The sequence below is a fragment of the Haplochromis burtoni genome, unplaced genomic scaffold, assembly GCF_018398535.1.
Source record: "Haplochromis burtoni strain Fernald_Lab_line unplaced genomic scaffold, NCSU_Asbu1 Contig_15, whole genome shotgun sequence".
Taxonomy (NCBI): Eukaryota; Metazoa; Chordata; class Actinopteri; order Cichliformes; family Cichlidae; genus Haplochromis; species Haplochromis burtoni.
The window spans coordinates 1,630,345-1,647,303 of record NW_024582376.1 but is presented as its reverse complement, the minus strand read 5'-3'; the positions used below and the strand labels follow the sequence as shown (position 1 = coordinate 1,647,303).

At 39.1% G+C, this 16,959-nt stretch overlaps 1 protein-coding gene across 6 annotated transcripts in view; it reads right to left on the bottom strand.

The window, feature by feature from the left end:
• The window catches only part of grik4 (glutamate receptor, ionotropic, kainate 4), a 354,349-nt gene extending 338,615 nt beyond the window's left edge, over positions 1 to 15,734 (bottom strand). For 5 of the 6 annotated variants that reach the window (XR_006054048.1, XR_006054049.1, XR_006054050.1 and 2 more), the window contains exon 1: positions 14,906 to 15,733. The gene's annotated coding sequence lies outside the window, so the exon portion shown is untranslated. Of the gene's footprint in view, positions 1 to 14,905 lie in introns of all 6 variants that reach the window. The other variant, XM_005915839.3, reaches the window with a different exon arrangement.
• Between the last annotated feature and the right edge of the window lie 1,225 nt (positions 15,735 to 16,959).

Genomic DNA, 16,959 nt, shown 5'->3' with positions numbered 1-16,959 from the left:
GGAAACATGCTTTTGACTCAGTTTGCAGCACACTAATCTACTTCCCAGAAAGTTCAGTGGGAAAAATGTTTTGTCACTCATCCAAGCGACTTCTTCATTCTGACTGAACTCATTTCTCCCACTGAAAATTCTACATGCAGATGAGCAGAATCAACTTTTGGGGCTTTTCTTTACCTGGATGGCTGAGCATGCATCAAGACACTACTCAAATAATCAAAATATCTCCAAACTACTGAATACCTCTGAGCCCTCTTTTCAGCAGTGTCCTTATAAGCCCTGGGTTACATCCGTTGGGGTGTCATGTTCAGTAATGCTGACTGTTACATGTAACATTACATTAAATAGAACATGCAAATAATAGTTACATTTCAGAATTAACATGCGATATTTAGCACAATACATTGCTAATGTGCCTCGCAACTCTCTCACTTTCAGTCACAGTTAAGGCACACATTGTGCCCCTTTCTGATGTTATTCGTATACAATCGACTCAAAAATTACATTTTCCTCCCTCAGTTCATTATTGTTTCGTTCTCCAAGCTGAGCAATTCAAGATCCAGGGGAGACTCAGGCATAGCTGCAATAATGTGACAACATGACTTCAGATTTAGGTATGACCAAGGAATTGTGCTGTCACAACTATTATGATGAAAAAATGAACAGGGTGTTCATTCAAACATGAAGCTGAGATGTTCAGATGCCTTCAGATAAATGGAAAGTAGTGCACGTCTGAAAGGGGCTTTAAACTTAATCCCATCACAGCTGACACATACCCAGTCTGACAGTCAAAGTTGGAGCCTGCTTTTGTGTAGACCCTGTCCTTGTGCTATGTTAGGGTCAATAAAGTTAATTTATTTGCTAATTCAATTCCAACAAATCCACCAGTGCAGCTATAACCCAAAGGCTAAAAGTTGTGGATTCAAGCAAACTAGTGTTTAAGACTGAAAAGCACACCTCAAGGTATTTTTACTTCTATTTACTGACAACCCAACTCGGTAAGTGGCAAAATTTTCTTCCAAATCACATCCGCCGATGAACTCCATTTAGCAAGCAACTTTACCTTTGGCTAACATTTTAATAATGGACATGCTTTCATTGTTGAATCATGCTTTGAATGAGCTCTTATTTTCATTTCTAACTTAACTTGGTTTGAGTTAAAATTGTCTGGTTGGTGTCATTTGCATGATTGAGAGGAGCTCAGTCATGCAAATGACACCACACCGTGCTCATCTCAAACACAAATCCCTGGCAGTTTAAGCCATCCGTGAAATTAGAGGTTAATCATGGATGATTACCTCAAAAAAAAAGTGTTGCAAGATTTGTTCAGTCCACTTGTATGTCCTTTATTGGTTCCCAACTTTAATGTGTTATTGATTTGTAGTAGTGAAAATCTAACTTCCCTTGTAGCATAATAATGAGGATGAGGCTAACACAAGAAAGCCATTTATCTGGCTCAGCATAGCACAAAGAGAAATTATGCATCTCTCCTTCTTTATGAGTGTCTCAGGCCATTTCTGAATCTGTTATAGACGTGCTCTTGGAAATCCATCCTGAACTAAAGTGACCTAAAGAGCTTTGTGACACTGTGTTAATAAATGACTGCATACTGCCCAGGTCAATGCAACAGCTTTAGTTTACCTTGAAAGAAAATGATCAATATGCCATCTAATTTGTACACTGCATGCCACTGAGTAGTACATGAGGACTTAAGAGTGAAAATAAAAGAAGACTGCCCTTCTAACCTAAATCTAAGTAAGTTCTTTTTTTTCTTTAAGAATTAAGTTATCTGTTTTAGGTTTCATCTCTCTTCTAACTCAGATGTTCCATGCTATAAGAAAAGAAAGTGCTCTCTCTGTTAATTCAAAGGGTCCTTACCAGGTCTTAAAATTACATAAATACAACCTCAGACTAAAATAATAAAATGCAGAAACTGTGTGTGAAAAATTAAAGTGTGTGAAAAGTACAACCTATGATTTAGTCGCTCGTAAAACCACTTTCTGCAACAGTAACTCAGAGTTATTATTATTATTATTATTTTTTGTATGACTTTTTTTATAAAGTTCATTAAGCTTTTGGGGTATTTGTTTATGCACAGCTTAAATCAGGTATGTATCATAAGGCCCATATCTGAGGAGCTAAGAGTCCGGCTTGTAGTACTGGGGTGTAGTAATTCAATAATGTAGTTGGTGCCCCAACCCAAGAAGGCAGTAAAAGTGAAAAACAAAATTTTAAAATGACATCTAAGCTTGACATTTAGCCAGTGCAAAAGCGTTATGTGATAACGTGTGATGATTTATGGGAGCTAGAAGCCTTGCAGTAGCCTTTTGGACAGATTGGAAGTGATTAATAGATACTTTGATCAGACATGAAAAGAGTTTGATACAATAATCGAAAATGTGAAGAGATGAAAGTATGTAGCATCTCCAATTCATGTTTTGGGTTTAGCAGTATTTATTAGATCAAACAAAAACAACAGTGGGTTAAAATCTTGATGTGAGAATCAAATCTCATAAAAATGATCAAAAATGACCCCAAGGTTCTGCACATTACCATCTATAGTGGAAGAAAAAGACTGCAATCTCAGTCTGACTTGGGTAGTGATGCTGTCTTTGTCTGTTTTGAGCTGCAAAAAGTTATTTGCAGTCTAATCGTTGATTGCATTTAGAATAGGTAATTTATTCAGTTCATGAGGCTTTAAAAGAAAGGTATGGTTGAATGTCCTCATCATGCAAATGATGAGAAGTTATGTTAAAGCTACTGATAACATGACCTGATGGGAGAATATATAATGAAAAAAGAGATCCTTGTGGGACACCACATCACAAGACAGACAACTCTGATTTTTTTTTAAAAAAAAGGATGGAAAGGTTTAAAGTAAGCTAATCCAGACCTGGCCCGGAAATCCTGTGAATTAAAATCTGATGGTTGACGGTAGCAGAGGCTTAGCTTGGGGCCAGTAAAACAAGGACTGAGCAGTCACCGTTATCTGCAGGCAACATTAGGTCATTCGAGACTTTAAGGAAGACTTAAAGTGTAATGTATCTCACTGAAATTTATCAAGAACATTATGCTTCTGCAAAACTTTCCTGAGTTGTGCTCCAACAACTTTTAGAATAGTTTAGAGATAAAAGAAGGCTTTGAGTTAGGCCTATAGTATATCAGGAAGGGTCTGGATGAACTTTTTTCAATGCCATGTTTAAAGCTGAGGAGGCAGCTTTAAGAGACCACAGACAGTTTATTAACTGAAAACCTTAACAGATAAATATAAAATTAAATCTGATAATAAAAGTTGATAAAAGCTGAAACAAAACCCTCACTGAGAGGTTCATTTGATTTCTCTTACCCCAACACCGGCAGTTCTGCTAAGCTGTCACCCTAAGGTCATTTTTATTTGATTTATCAACCCAGAGCTTTTCAATACACCAAGCATTCAAATAAATGGGGCTGTCACGGCAGCAACCACAAACACGGACAGCTGTACTGGCAGTAGATTTAAATATTTTTACAAAGATAAAGTTGTAAAATTGGAAAAAAACATATGAAGAGGTGGATTACATAATATATACCACACCACGGCTGTTTCAGCCAAAGTAATGATGCGTGAATATCTGCGATGGGAACAGCTCCATATTAATGTATGTGCACGGGAATCACGGTTTGGTCAGCATCACTAGAAAAGTAGAAATTTAGTCTGTAAAGAAAAGCAAAAAAGTCCTGACTGTGTCTGTTATTAGACATATTCATTCCTGTGTCTTTATAATGGGGCAGTGATAACAATGAGTTACATAAATAAAGTGTTTTTCATGGCGATAATTTTAGCATTTTGTCTTTCAACTACAGCAAATAATAACTACAAAAACATCATTTACACCTGTAAGTACATTTTACATGAGAAGTATTTGCATTTTTGAAAGCTTATTTATAGGAAAATAAACTATTAATTATAGCAAACACTAAAAAAGCAAGATGTAAAACTGCTCCTGAGAATGCTCTCGCCAAAGCTTATCAAGGGAAAGGCAACTTTTGACAGTCTCTAAAAACGATTTATCATCTTGTTCTATTCTTCCATGAACAGTGACAGTATTTTTCAGAGAAACGATTGCTCGGTGAACAGTGATACTCTCTTATCTCAAACCTAGCCTGCAGAAGGTTAGGTTTGCAGCAGTTACCATGGCACCCCGTTAAAAAGTAAAGCACCTTTATGACACTCAAAACCTGGGCTTAAATTTAAGGCTTAAATTCTGCTTTGTAGTGTAGTGTAGGGACTCACCTACTATATGCACAGCCTTTATACTGTCCTCCAGTGACTCCCATTAAGGTTTTATAAAAAGACTAAAAGCTTCCTGATGTAAAAGGCAATTTAAAAAATTCCTCGTAGGTGCTCGTTGACACTAGGATGCCTCAACCTAGACAGAGACCAATTGTTATGTTTAATGAGAATGCACACACAAACTGAATGCAAATAAATGGTGAGCTTTAATTAGCACGGCTTGTACTTAAACACAACTTGAGCAAAACCTGAGAATGCAGGAAAATAAAAGGCTATATATACAAAGCATTGATTGGGAGCTAATGGGGAACAGGTGGACACCATGACGCCGACTTTTCTTTTTGTTGTTGCTTAGAAAGAAAGTGTCAAAAAACACACACACAAGGTAAGTAGACTGAGAAAATAAGAAGTAATAACTACCAGTATATATAAAAAGAAGTGACAATAAAACTACTATTAAAACTAATAAAGACAAATAACTAATATAAAGAGAGAGTAAATTAGAGCATCTATTTATAATAATCAAAATGATAGTGAGCACGTATTTCGTATTGACAAGCAGTAACTAGTGCTCTGACTGAGAGTACAATAACCAGACAGCCAATATTTGCAGTTTGTACTTGAGCCAACTCACTGAATTAACATTTATTAAATGGCTGCAACTGACTGGGTTTGCCACCCACAGTTGTCATAGCCTATGAAATCAACGCTTGCAGAGTAATTCTTTCACTTCATTTAACTTAGGCAATGAAGTTGACAGTTATAGCTTTGAATTCCTGCGACTTCCTAGTTAGGAAACGCACTCTTTGATCTAAACTTTGATTTAGAACTAGCTTGCTATGGATGTAAAAACTGTGGCAGTACTTCATATATATACACACACATATAAATGAGCTGTATCCATTCAGGTTTTCTCCTTCCTATTCACAACAGGTAGATCTCGATTCTTGAAAGCGTTTTATCTGTGGCCGCCTGCTTTGCACATATTCTGCATCTCATTCATCACTGTCTAAACAGTTGACAAGCAGCGCAGTTGATATGGATCATCACAGACAGACAGATGCACTGCTCTCAAAGTCACACTGTGCTCACAGATGGGCAAACTGTTGTAAGAAAACTGATTAAATAGAAAAGGTTAAGTGAAGTGCATGCACAGATACATACACAAAATGGCACTTTTTAGTGCATTGCTGCAGCTGGGCCACAAAGACACGAGTAGAACAGAAATGTTCTGCAAAAAACCCCCTAAATTTCTGTGCAGCCTGTTCAGCTTTTATCCCTAATGATTATGTTTTTAGAGTAGGTCTCTCATGTTCAGCGTTTCCTGCTGTTACATTGTGAAAACGCTGAGGAGAATCTGAAGGAGGATTTATCTTGCGTGTATTCTGAGGTTGTCAAACGCCTTGTGCATACACCCCATTGAGTACAACAGCATGCGAGTAAATGGCATGTCTTTGACTTTCACTATCTCTAGTTGCTGCGTGAAGGCTTCAAAGGCTAAACGATGGATGTGTGGCAGCTGGTTAACCTTCACAACTTTGGAGAGTTGGGCTCCCCTGTCCAATCCATCAATTGATCGAGAACGCAACGAGACGATGAATCATACTTCACTTTTTCTTGTCAGCGCCTCGCAAATGGCCCTTGCAGATGTAATACCGTGTTTGCTCAGCCTAGTATTTATTCACAATATACTCAGAAATTTTTCTTTAGCACTTTTCCTTCTATAACTCTTTTTCCTTATTACATAGTTTCACTGTTTATTTATTCATTCGTCTGGCTTTATAGAAATCTTTCCAATAGATAGATTCAAGCAAACAGATCAACAGAAAGCATGACTCGCGATTGACTTATTTGAAACCTAGGAATGTGTGCTAAAGATTTAGCTTAGAAAATACACTCACTGGGTACACCTATAGGATGTAAATCCAGTGAAACAACCTAACCCCACTGATAGCATGTCTGTGGAGTGTGAGAGGAAGCTGGAGAACCCATGCAGATATAGAGAGAACATGCAAACACTTTATGGCCCCAGCCATTTGATCATATTTCTAGCATTTAGCAACTTGAAAAAATAAAAGTTTCTTTAAAAAAAGGCCAGTTCTGATTTCAAAGTAAGTAAAGTAAGCTAGTGGCGCTGGCAGAGAAAGCAAGCAAGTTTGCCAACAGCAAGTTTGTGTTTATATATCCATGCTAGCCACCAATTACAAGTATAATGCACAGACACAGGCTGCGATACAAATAGTACAACCCCTTCTTTATTTACTGTGTAGACTCCACATTTGGAAAATGTGAAGAATCACTTACAGCAACGATAAACAAAAATGAAAATATTCAAAAAATAACCTTTGTGCATTTGTATTTTCTCGTTTATTCTGTCAAAGCCACAGGAAGCCACAGGAGGTGGACAAAAGAGTTTTATATGTTCTGTAATTTAAGTGTTTTGTGTTCTGCATCAATAAAAACTGGACCGTTTGGGTTAATAACAACTGTTATCCCTCTTCCGCCTCTTAAATGAATCGTGGGTCAAAGCCTGTCCTCCTGTGCTTGATGAGTGGTTCAGCTGTAACACAGCAGGAGGGCTGCTGGTGCTTTGCTATCAGACTTTCAGACGTCTGGGGCCGGCGTCTGTCCTGCTTTTGTTTTAGATTATCTGTTGTTGGGAGACTTTTATTGAACTTACAGTAAGCAATCGAGTTCTCATCGACTCAAATAACGTTGTCTTTTGTCTCCCCTCGCTTGAAAGCTAGGGAAACACTAAGGTGTTTTTAAAATAGGGCTGAATGTATACCCACAGTATACATTGTTAGAAAATTTGCATAAAGAGATTACATCTAAAGGGCATAGTATAAAAATCAATGATTGCTGTCTTCACAGACACAAGAAAGGTGTCCAGACAGTTGTGTAGTATGAGTAAGAGAGGTGTTGTATTTTTAAGTATAGATGGAAATCTCCAATCATAGGATACTGTATGAACTAGGCTACTCACAAGCTGTTTCCTCCTAATTACTTTATGTCATCTATAATTACAATTCTCATTTCACTATAAAATCTCACTACACAGCAGTTAACAGCATGTTGTGAGCCATAATTAAAAGATTCATTGCTTTTTCCAGCGTGTTCACTTGGAAAGTCCATGAAATTGAGCTGAAGGCTCCACGCTTACAGAATGTGACTCAGTATGATGACCTTTGATCCCTGCAAAGGTGGCTGCAAATTGGGCTTTCCTCCGGCGCCCTGGCAGCAAAATTTGTCTATTATAGTTGTTTTTGTTCTAACTGTGACCTTGATTTTGTTTTGACAGAATATAAATCTGTTTGACTAAATCTTGACTTTCTATTATTACCTTAATTAAGTCTGTGCTGTCTGGTGGGAGCTTGGATGACAAAATAAAGACACGCTATTCATCTCAGAAATAATTGTCAGAAAGAGTGAGAAATTACCACCAGGTTTCATATTGTCAAGTGAATCTTAAGGCCTAAAGCTATGATTTTAGAAGTTACAAATTTGGAAAGCTGATTGTGTTGTACTTTTGTTGTTGTTCTTTGAAATTAGGTGACAAAGTTAAGATTAACCTCAAAACTTTCCAAAGTGCCTTAAGTAGTTAGATTTAGTAATTACAAGACAAAGTGTATATTGGCTTGGAGAGCTGTCTTTGTTCTGTAAGCTAACACACAGAGATCAATGACACCATCAATAATGTTCTCTCTTTAAGTTGGCTTACTCACAGGCTAAACAAGAGTTTAATACTTCCATTATGGTGTATCGTGTAAGTAAATAACAACAAATCTATTTGGTTCCAAACCTCTGAATCTCTGACCAAACCTCACTAGTTTGAGCTGATGTGCTGTCCAGGGTATTCTGTCCCTTTTGACCAATGGTCACTAGGTTAAAAAATATCAATCTGAAGAAATCTTTTTACACCACTTTCTGTAAATAAACCTTAAATCGATGTTTCTTCAGTAGAAGATCCTGTGTTAGTCACTTCAACAAACAATTATCGCAGCTTCTGCTTTGTTTGAAGAAGAACATTAGACGGCAAAACTAAGCAAAATACATCTTGTCACACATAAAGAGAAAATGTCAGATTGAATGATCAAGTTCGGCAAAATGGGAATTTAACCTTGCTCTCAGCCCGAGTAAAGTTTAACTTAAAATGATGAGTGAGAGAAGCTAAATGAGGGAAGCTAGTCCAAAAAAAACTAGAAACTGGAAAAAGGCAGTGTACCGTACTAGAAGTAGTTGGTAAGTGACTTTTCTCCAACTTCAATAATTTTGTGGATCTATACTCAAAAGCACTGAGGTGAGTGCCTTGACTACTGCTCACTAGTATGGGTGGAAATTAGAAAAGTGGAGAGGAATACCTGAGTGCCATTAGAATGCTGTGTTTACCATGAGAAGGACATTGTTAATGTAACCTTGAGTGAGCAACTCCACCAGCCATATTAGCACAATGAATATGCTAAACATGACCCATGGCTCCAAGAATGAAAACAGGAAGCCTCCTCAGCTGGCAGACAATATTTAACCTTTTTTTCTTTTGTTTTAAATGCATATTTAATGCATACCAACTATGTGTGAGCATTCAGTCGTGTGTGTGTGTGTGTGAGCAAGCTGCAGTGAAGACTAAATGAAGTGAGGCAGATGCAGAGCACGACAGCGCTGTTCCTTCCTACTCGCAGGAAAAGAGACTTTGTTAAGGACTAATGATTGTCACTCTGTCCCCTCACTGAGAGGCAGAGAGTACCTGATGATAATTAACCTTCAACATAATCAGCTAAGACCTCAAAAGCACCATCAAACAAACCATGAGGGCTGGGTCATGTATAAAATTACAGTATGCAACACACCTGTAAACTAAATGAAAATGAATACCCAAACATCTGTGATACCCCTCACTTCACTGAACAACAGTTACTCATAGTTTTATGTTACACCATACCAGTACCAGATTTGCTTTCAGACCTGCCTTAAATCTTCATGGCATTGATTAAACAAGCTGTTGAAAACACTCCTCAGAGACTTTGCTCCATATTGACATGACAGCGTCACATGTTCCACCACATCCAAAAAGTGCTCTTGGGTTGAGATCTGTTGACTGTGGAGGCCATTTGAGTACAATGAACTCATTGTCACACTGAAGAAACCAGTTTAAGATGATTTGAGCTTTTTAACAAAGAGTATTATCCTGCTGCAAGCAACCATCATAAGAATGCCACACTGTGGTCGTGAAAGGACGGACATGGTCACAAGATTACTTGGGTATTTAAACAATTCTCATTTCGTAGTAATGGGCCCAAAGTGTGCCAAGAAAATATCCCTCATAGGATGGATGGATCCTCGCTTTTATGTTGTTTTTAGCTAAATCTGACCTTACCATACGAATGTGTCAACAGACATTAAGACCCATCAGTTGGACAACCTTCTATTGTCTATCTAAGCTGACAGCTGTGGCACCCAATGTGGTCTTCTGCTGTTTAATACATCTGCTTCCAGCCTGAACATGTGTATTCAGAGATGCTTTTCTGCATACCTTGGTTGTAACTAGTGGTTATTTGAGTTAGTGTTGCCTTCCTATCAGCTCCAAGCAGTCTGGTCATTCGCCTCTGACCTCTGTGAACTGCAGCTGACTGAAAATTTTCTCTTTTTCCAGACCATCCTCTGGAAACCCTACAGATGATTGTGCAGGAAAATCCCAGGAGATCAGCATCTTTTGAAATACTCAGACTAACAACCATTCCCCATTGTGATGTTCAATTTGAACTTCAGCAGGTCATCTTGACCACGTCTATGTGCCTAAAAGCTTTGAATTGCCACCATGTGATTGGCTGATCAGATATTTGCATTAACAAGGAGATGAACTTGTGTATCTAACAAGAAGGACAGCAAACACAAGCATCCCAGCAGATTTAAACACTGTCCATATAAACACTGACTAACCACAGTGTGTGAAAGCAGAAATTCTTAAAAATTAAAAACATGGGTCACCAATTGACGATAATAAATTTTTTAGTAGATGCTGTACTTCCTTCCTCTGCCTGACCTCTCACCGACCCAATAACAATAATTCTCAGCAGAATTTGTATCCATTTGTGCCGACGTGTTCATCTGTTAGATTACAATGAACATTTCAATAAATAGCAGGCTCTTGTTTCTGCAAATGAGGTGTTCACCCTTCCCTCTACAGCACTGCTACCATAATAATCATTATTTGTTTTGCTAGTAATCGTGTACCCTTTAAAAAGCTGTAGCAAATGAAGGCCCTTGAATTACCATAGTCATAAATATTCATCACTACAAAATTCTTAATTTAGGAATTTCTAGAGTATTATCAGTGCTGCAGCTAACCGGGGCGGCTTTTCAGTAATTGGAGCCCGTGTTAGAACATAAATTCACTTATCCTAGTCTAGAGGTCAGCGAATAACAGTCTGTGAGAAAAATGTGGCTCATGGCCCAGCTGTAAATGTTACATAAATTACAGGAGGTATGCATATAAAATGGATAATGTGAGAGCTATTAATAAGTGCATAACAAACAATAAGATATATCGACAGTAAAAAGTCAAAATTAAGGTCTGCAGCGTGTCTCCACCGCAACAAAAGACCAATGTAGACCCAAAATATACTGAAAAACTGCTGTAAACTGCCCCGCGGTGCGCTATAAAATCATTGGAACTGTTTTGTAACGCACCCCGCCGCAAACAAGCGAACTCCGGAGAACACAAACAAATAAATAGAAGCCAGCGAGAGGTAAAGTGAGCTGCACTCCACCCATCTCAGAAATGAAACCATGAAGCACAGCCATGAAATTTACAAACGCAAGCAGAGGAGTTGAATTTGACCAAATAAAATTGTGTAATTGACCAGCATGCACACCTTCTCCTGGTGCGACACAAAAACAGAACCATCGCGCCTTAACCCACGACACTAAAAATAGAAATCCACATCTGTGTGAGAATCCAAGTGGAATCCTCCCACCCACTTTCAAACATCTGTGACAGAGACTTTACCTGTGGGCCACTCCTGTGCAGCTGTTCTGGGACCTGGAAAAACCTGGTTTGTGGAGACCTGAAGCTGAATTGGGTTGGATATAACCAAACTGAATTATTTTTTATTTTAATCTGTCACAGGTGGATAGTTAAGCTTAACAGTAAATGGAGACATTTAAATGAATTAAAGGCACCACTGAAGTCCTACCAAGCCAAGTCATAACAAAATTATACCCAACATATGCTTGCTTTTCATGCATATGAGGCTAAAGGAATACAGTTTGGCAGTGTTGGAAGATTAAAAGGAAGAGGTGAGGGTGAAATGTGAGAAGATTATCTCAAAATAAATTCCACTAGACCTGAAGCTGTTTCAGCTTGCTTTGTATGCATAAGAGGGCAGTTAAAAAAAACAAAAACAACAACAATTAATGAACATCAGTTGGTTGTTTTAATCCCTAAAAGCTTTTAGCATTGTTTTGGCAATAAAAAACAAACTGGATAAAATGAACAACCTTCCACAGTAGCATATAAATTATATGAAATTCACTGTAGTCAGAATATGTGCAGCTTTGCTGCTAAATTTAGCTAAATGCTTAGCGAGATGCTAATTGCGGCTAATATTAGCATTAGCCCAGGAGAATGCTTGCGGCTAATTTAGTCATTAGGGTTTAAAATGAGGTTCGAATAGGCAGTCATACACTCACTAGATTCACACTGAACTTTTAGTCTGCAGGTGATGAGGGGATACATCTCCAGTACAAAATAATTTCCCCCAAGGATCAATAAAGTATTCTGATTCTGAAGGCTGAACATAATTTTCCTAAATTTAGCCTAATGGAGTAAGCTTTTCAAACAAAATGTGCATATCACCCACACTTTTAAGTGTTCAAATAATCTTGGTGAAAATGACACATACTCTGCTGAAAGCACCTGAACATGTCCTGCTTGATTTAATGATACAAATCCACAGCAAATTAGAGAAAATGCTATACCCCAAGCCGGAGTGGAACTTGCATGAAGTGTGAAGGTTTATAATCCAAGTACACTAATAAATGCTTATTTTAGCTGAAGATCAGTGTCTAAAGGTTTGTACATGTGTTTGACAGTCGTTATCTATGCAATAAATCCTGAGCCACCTCTCATTACTTCTAATTATACATTTTTGTCATTTTTTAAAGCGGTCTTGAGCAGTAATTCCCCAACATTTCTGAATGTTTTTCAAAGTTTTTTCCTTTTTCAGTCCTTGCACCTGACCTTTTTTAGAGGAAATATCTGTCTCTTAAGCCACTTAACACTTAACTGTGAATAATTCAAGAACAAAAAAAGGCATCTCATCTGGAGCAGATGAATAGTGTCTAAAAGTCATGTCCATAAGAAAAAAATCAAACCCGATACAGTCACTTAAGCTTCATCAGGTCTCAGTGGAAGGGTGGTTGTCAACAAGCCATTCTTAAGAAAGGGAAATGGAGAAAAAGCAGCAGTATGCCAAATTACACAACAACTAGACTAAATGAGTGGCAACAGGTCTCATGGAGTGATGAATCCAAATTTGAAATTTTAAGTTCAAATTCTTGTCAATTGTTATATGACGGGGGTATGGAGAAAGGTAAAACAGTGACTGACTACAGCCACATGCAAATCGTGGCGAGTGCTACATTTCAAATTGGTGGAATTATGAACAAAGAAAAGTGCCATCAGATTTGAATCCACCGTGCAATACCATCTGGAAAGTGCCAGACTGTGACAAACTTTTTTCAGCATGACAATCCCAAACACACAGCTATGCAGTAAAAGCATACCTAGACAGAAAAACACACAGTGGATTGAGAGTTTTGTACAGTAAGTGATATACAGCAATCTGTGTGGAGTTTTCATGTTCTCCCTGTACTCCTGTGTGCTTCCTTCTACAGTCCAAAGATGTGCAAGAGTTAAGGTTGGTGATTCTAAATTGGCTGTAGAGGTGAATCTTTCTGTTTCTCCATGTGTCAGCCCTGTGACAGACTGGCAACCTGTCTAGGGTGGATGTGTATGTATAATTTAGCTACCTGGCAGTACTGACCAGATATTTGTATGACTGTCTGCCCCCAAACACTATATCGCTTGGAACAAAATCTGAATTATAACTTGCAGCACAATAAATAGTTCATATGTACCCAGTTTGTGATTACATATAAACCTTTCCAAGAGTATCTACAATCCCAGTTATGGGCTGTCAAACTAAAGTGTTCTTTTCAGGCATCAGCTGTAGCACTTGGCATCCAAATCCCGTGAACTTGAATTGCCAAGCTACAGATAAAATTATGAACGTGAAATTGATTCTGTTGCACAAATATCTGACTTATAACAAGAGGGAGAGCCAGCTAAGCAGTTTGTGGTTATGGATGAAGCATTTACTCATTCTGAGATCAACAAAAAAGTACTTGAGCTTGCAGAAATGCAAACATCAGCTGGCACAAACAGGTGGTTACCTTGTGCCTGCCAATCAAGTTCTCAGGAACTATTTTATTTTTGCAAAATGGCAAAAAAAAAAAAAAAAAGCTCAGCAGAAATGATATATTTTTAAAAGAAAATAAAGTACAATTTATCATAAATTACTTCTCAATGGGTTGCATTGATGCTGTGGAAGGCAAAGCCACATAACACAAGACCTGTGGAATTGAAAATAGACGCCTGGCTTTGTGACACGAAGAGACTGTGAAGTCTTTAATGGACAGAAGCAAAACAGCTCTTTTTTTACCCTGTTTGTAACTGTGACCCGCCATTATCTCTGGTCACACCGAGCACACATTTCCATTAAGCACTGCATCACTGCACATCACATTAATTATAAGAGACTATAATAAGTCAGGGTTTTTTCTACCATCATGCTATAAATAACATAAAAAGTCTGAGGATGCTACGGGCAGAGCCAAACTCAGGCACCAAACTGAACCACAAGGTGGAGCCAAAAATGAGTGCGTGTGTTTTTTTTAGCCATCTCCTTCTGTGTATCTCATTTCATCTTCACGTTCATCCGTCCCTTCTTTATTCCCGTGTAATTAAAAATAAAACAATAACAAAAAAACGAACGAGTACAAGTATATCACTCCAAGTCTGTAAAGAGCATAAATCAGCATCTAACTGGAGTAGAGCAGTCAGCCTATTGATCACACCCTTGGTGAATTTAACACTTGGTCTGAATCAGCCCACTTAAAGTGAATACTTTCTCCTGTCATTCGTCACGACTGAAACGTCTGCGACTTCTGCCTCGTATCCAGCAAATGATGTTTGATTGCTTATTGAGCCGCGCTCTCAAGTCACTGCTGCACAAGGACAGTTTCCATTCAGCCCAGCGTGCAACAATTAGGCTCCAGTTCACCAACGCAACTGGCTCATTAAAACCAGTAACATACAGACTCACAGGGTACAAATCGCCAGCTTAAGTATTTGGTATCAGACAGGTTAAACCCCCCGTTTAAGTAGTGACCACAGAATAGTCCGTGCCTTAACTTCTGATCTACAGATCCAGCAGCATTAAATGTTTAGTCATTCGTTGCCGCATCTTACAGCTTCTTGCTTTTTCCCCCCCAACTGCCGTTAAACCCGTTAAGAATGGTTTCTGTTGCTGCATATATTGCTCTCTTCACATCTTAATAAGCAGTTTCCCTTACCTGTGCTGCGTCTTGTCTGCGTTTCCAATATTCTCTCTTACTTTTGCATTACGTCCGCTGCCCAGAAATACGTCAATTTGCAAGAAAAAGCGTAATTGAAGAGTAACTCAGTTTTCCTCTGTATAGTTCTCTGGATCTTGCTCCGCGTCTCCCTCCACCACCGAGATTCCCAGGGCAGATAAACGGGCAGATAAAATGCGTTACTGATAAGATCAAGAGCAGTCCAGTTTAAATCTGATCTTTGGATGACCAAATCATTTCCCGCTTTATAGGACAGTGGAAAAACAGCCACATCCCCGTTAGTTGGAAAATCCCTCCTCACTTTATCTCCCGGAGAAAAGCAGTGTCTTTTTCTTCCCCCCACACACACACCAGTTTTACTCTCCCTGCTCAGCCTTTAGAAAACCAGTTGCCTTAAAATCTGATAGGCCCGCTGAACTGCAAGGTTTATCTGTTGGGATTATTCTAACGGCACCGGTGATGCTGCGTATCCCGCATCCCACTTACGGGCTGCGGCTGAGGTAAGAGCGAGCGCGGAGGAAAAAGCCAGGGAACGATCGCGCTTTGTGCGGTGCTCCTCCAAACAAACGTACCTGTGAAACCCTCTCTGTAGAAAACACCTATTTTACATTGTGCTGTATGTCAGACGCACTCGTGTACAGTCGGCTGTATCCACTGCGGTCCGGTGGAAAGATGCAGGGCAGACTGATAGAGGTGCGGGCGAAGTCTCCCCTTCTTCTCATACGCGCTGCCGCGCACACGTTCACAGAGGGGGGATTTTTTTTGTGCTGTCCTCAGACGTGGAAAGGAAGATGCTCCTGACTCTTAATGTATTTATAGCAGTGTGTGTGGGGGGGGGGGGACCTAGAATAACACAAACTACAGATGACAAAGAAAAGGTCATCTGACATTACAGGAACATATATAAAAGAGGGGAAAGTCTATTATTCATGTTCTAGCTTTAATATAATCTTAAAACCGGACAGGATTAATAGGATTAAGAAAAAAGCCTCGGAGTGAAACTGATTATTTCTAGGATTATTTTCTTACCTGCTCGCTGCTCTCATGGGTCATGCTGGAAGCACATTTTAACTCCTTTAACCCATCAATACGTTTTCCCAACCCTCCTGAGCAGGTGGAAATTGTTTTGAAAAGTTCCCACTGACTTTATACCCAATCCACAAACAACTCTACAGCTTTGACTTGCACTTTTGCATCTGTCAGCGTGTGTAAGTGCTTCTAATGGATGAACAATTTAGTCACACTGCTGCTTTGTCTTGCTCTCTGTCTAGACTGGTGGGTAAGAATGTTTTTCAAACATCTCCAGCACTCATCAAGACCCCACAGAGGCCACCAGTTCACTGTGGCGAGCTGTGTTTAAAAGAATGTCAGTCCTGTAACCCCTCCAGATGAATCACAGGGCCCCGGTGGCAGTAAATGTCTGTTTAAACACCAAACGCTTTAGTGCAAGGTGAAGGTTGATGTAATTGCTCATGGGAGCTGCGGAGGGACAGACGAGAATAATGTCTTGACATTTTAACCCCACCCTCATTGCGTCCACCAGTCATGCTGTCATCAAAGTGGGGAAGCTGCCGAGAAATGCTAAAGACAATTTCCTACAGTCTCACAACTGTGTCATATACAAGCATATAGGAGGGACAGAGAGAGAGAGAGATGTTCAGGGATTGTTTTTCCCAGGATGGGACCGATGGGATGCCTTTTTAGTTGCATTGCTTTCGGATCTCAACTTCTCAAGGGCTTCATTTCTTAGAAATCACTTGCAGGTGTGTTTAGATGTAGCCCCAGGAAGAAGAGCGACTGAATGAATTTTATGCACAAATACCACAGTAGAGTTACCACATCCTGAAGTGCTTTATCACTGGTGCAATTTGCATACCACACAGTCAGCTATGCGTTGAGTAATTTCTGATCTATTATTGATGAAAAATGAAATCAGCATGCCTAAAGTGGGACTCAATGAAGTGGTACCCGTCATCCACATTCCATTATATGTGGCCAGAATGGAAATCTAATAGGATATTTGCGTCGAGTAA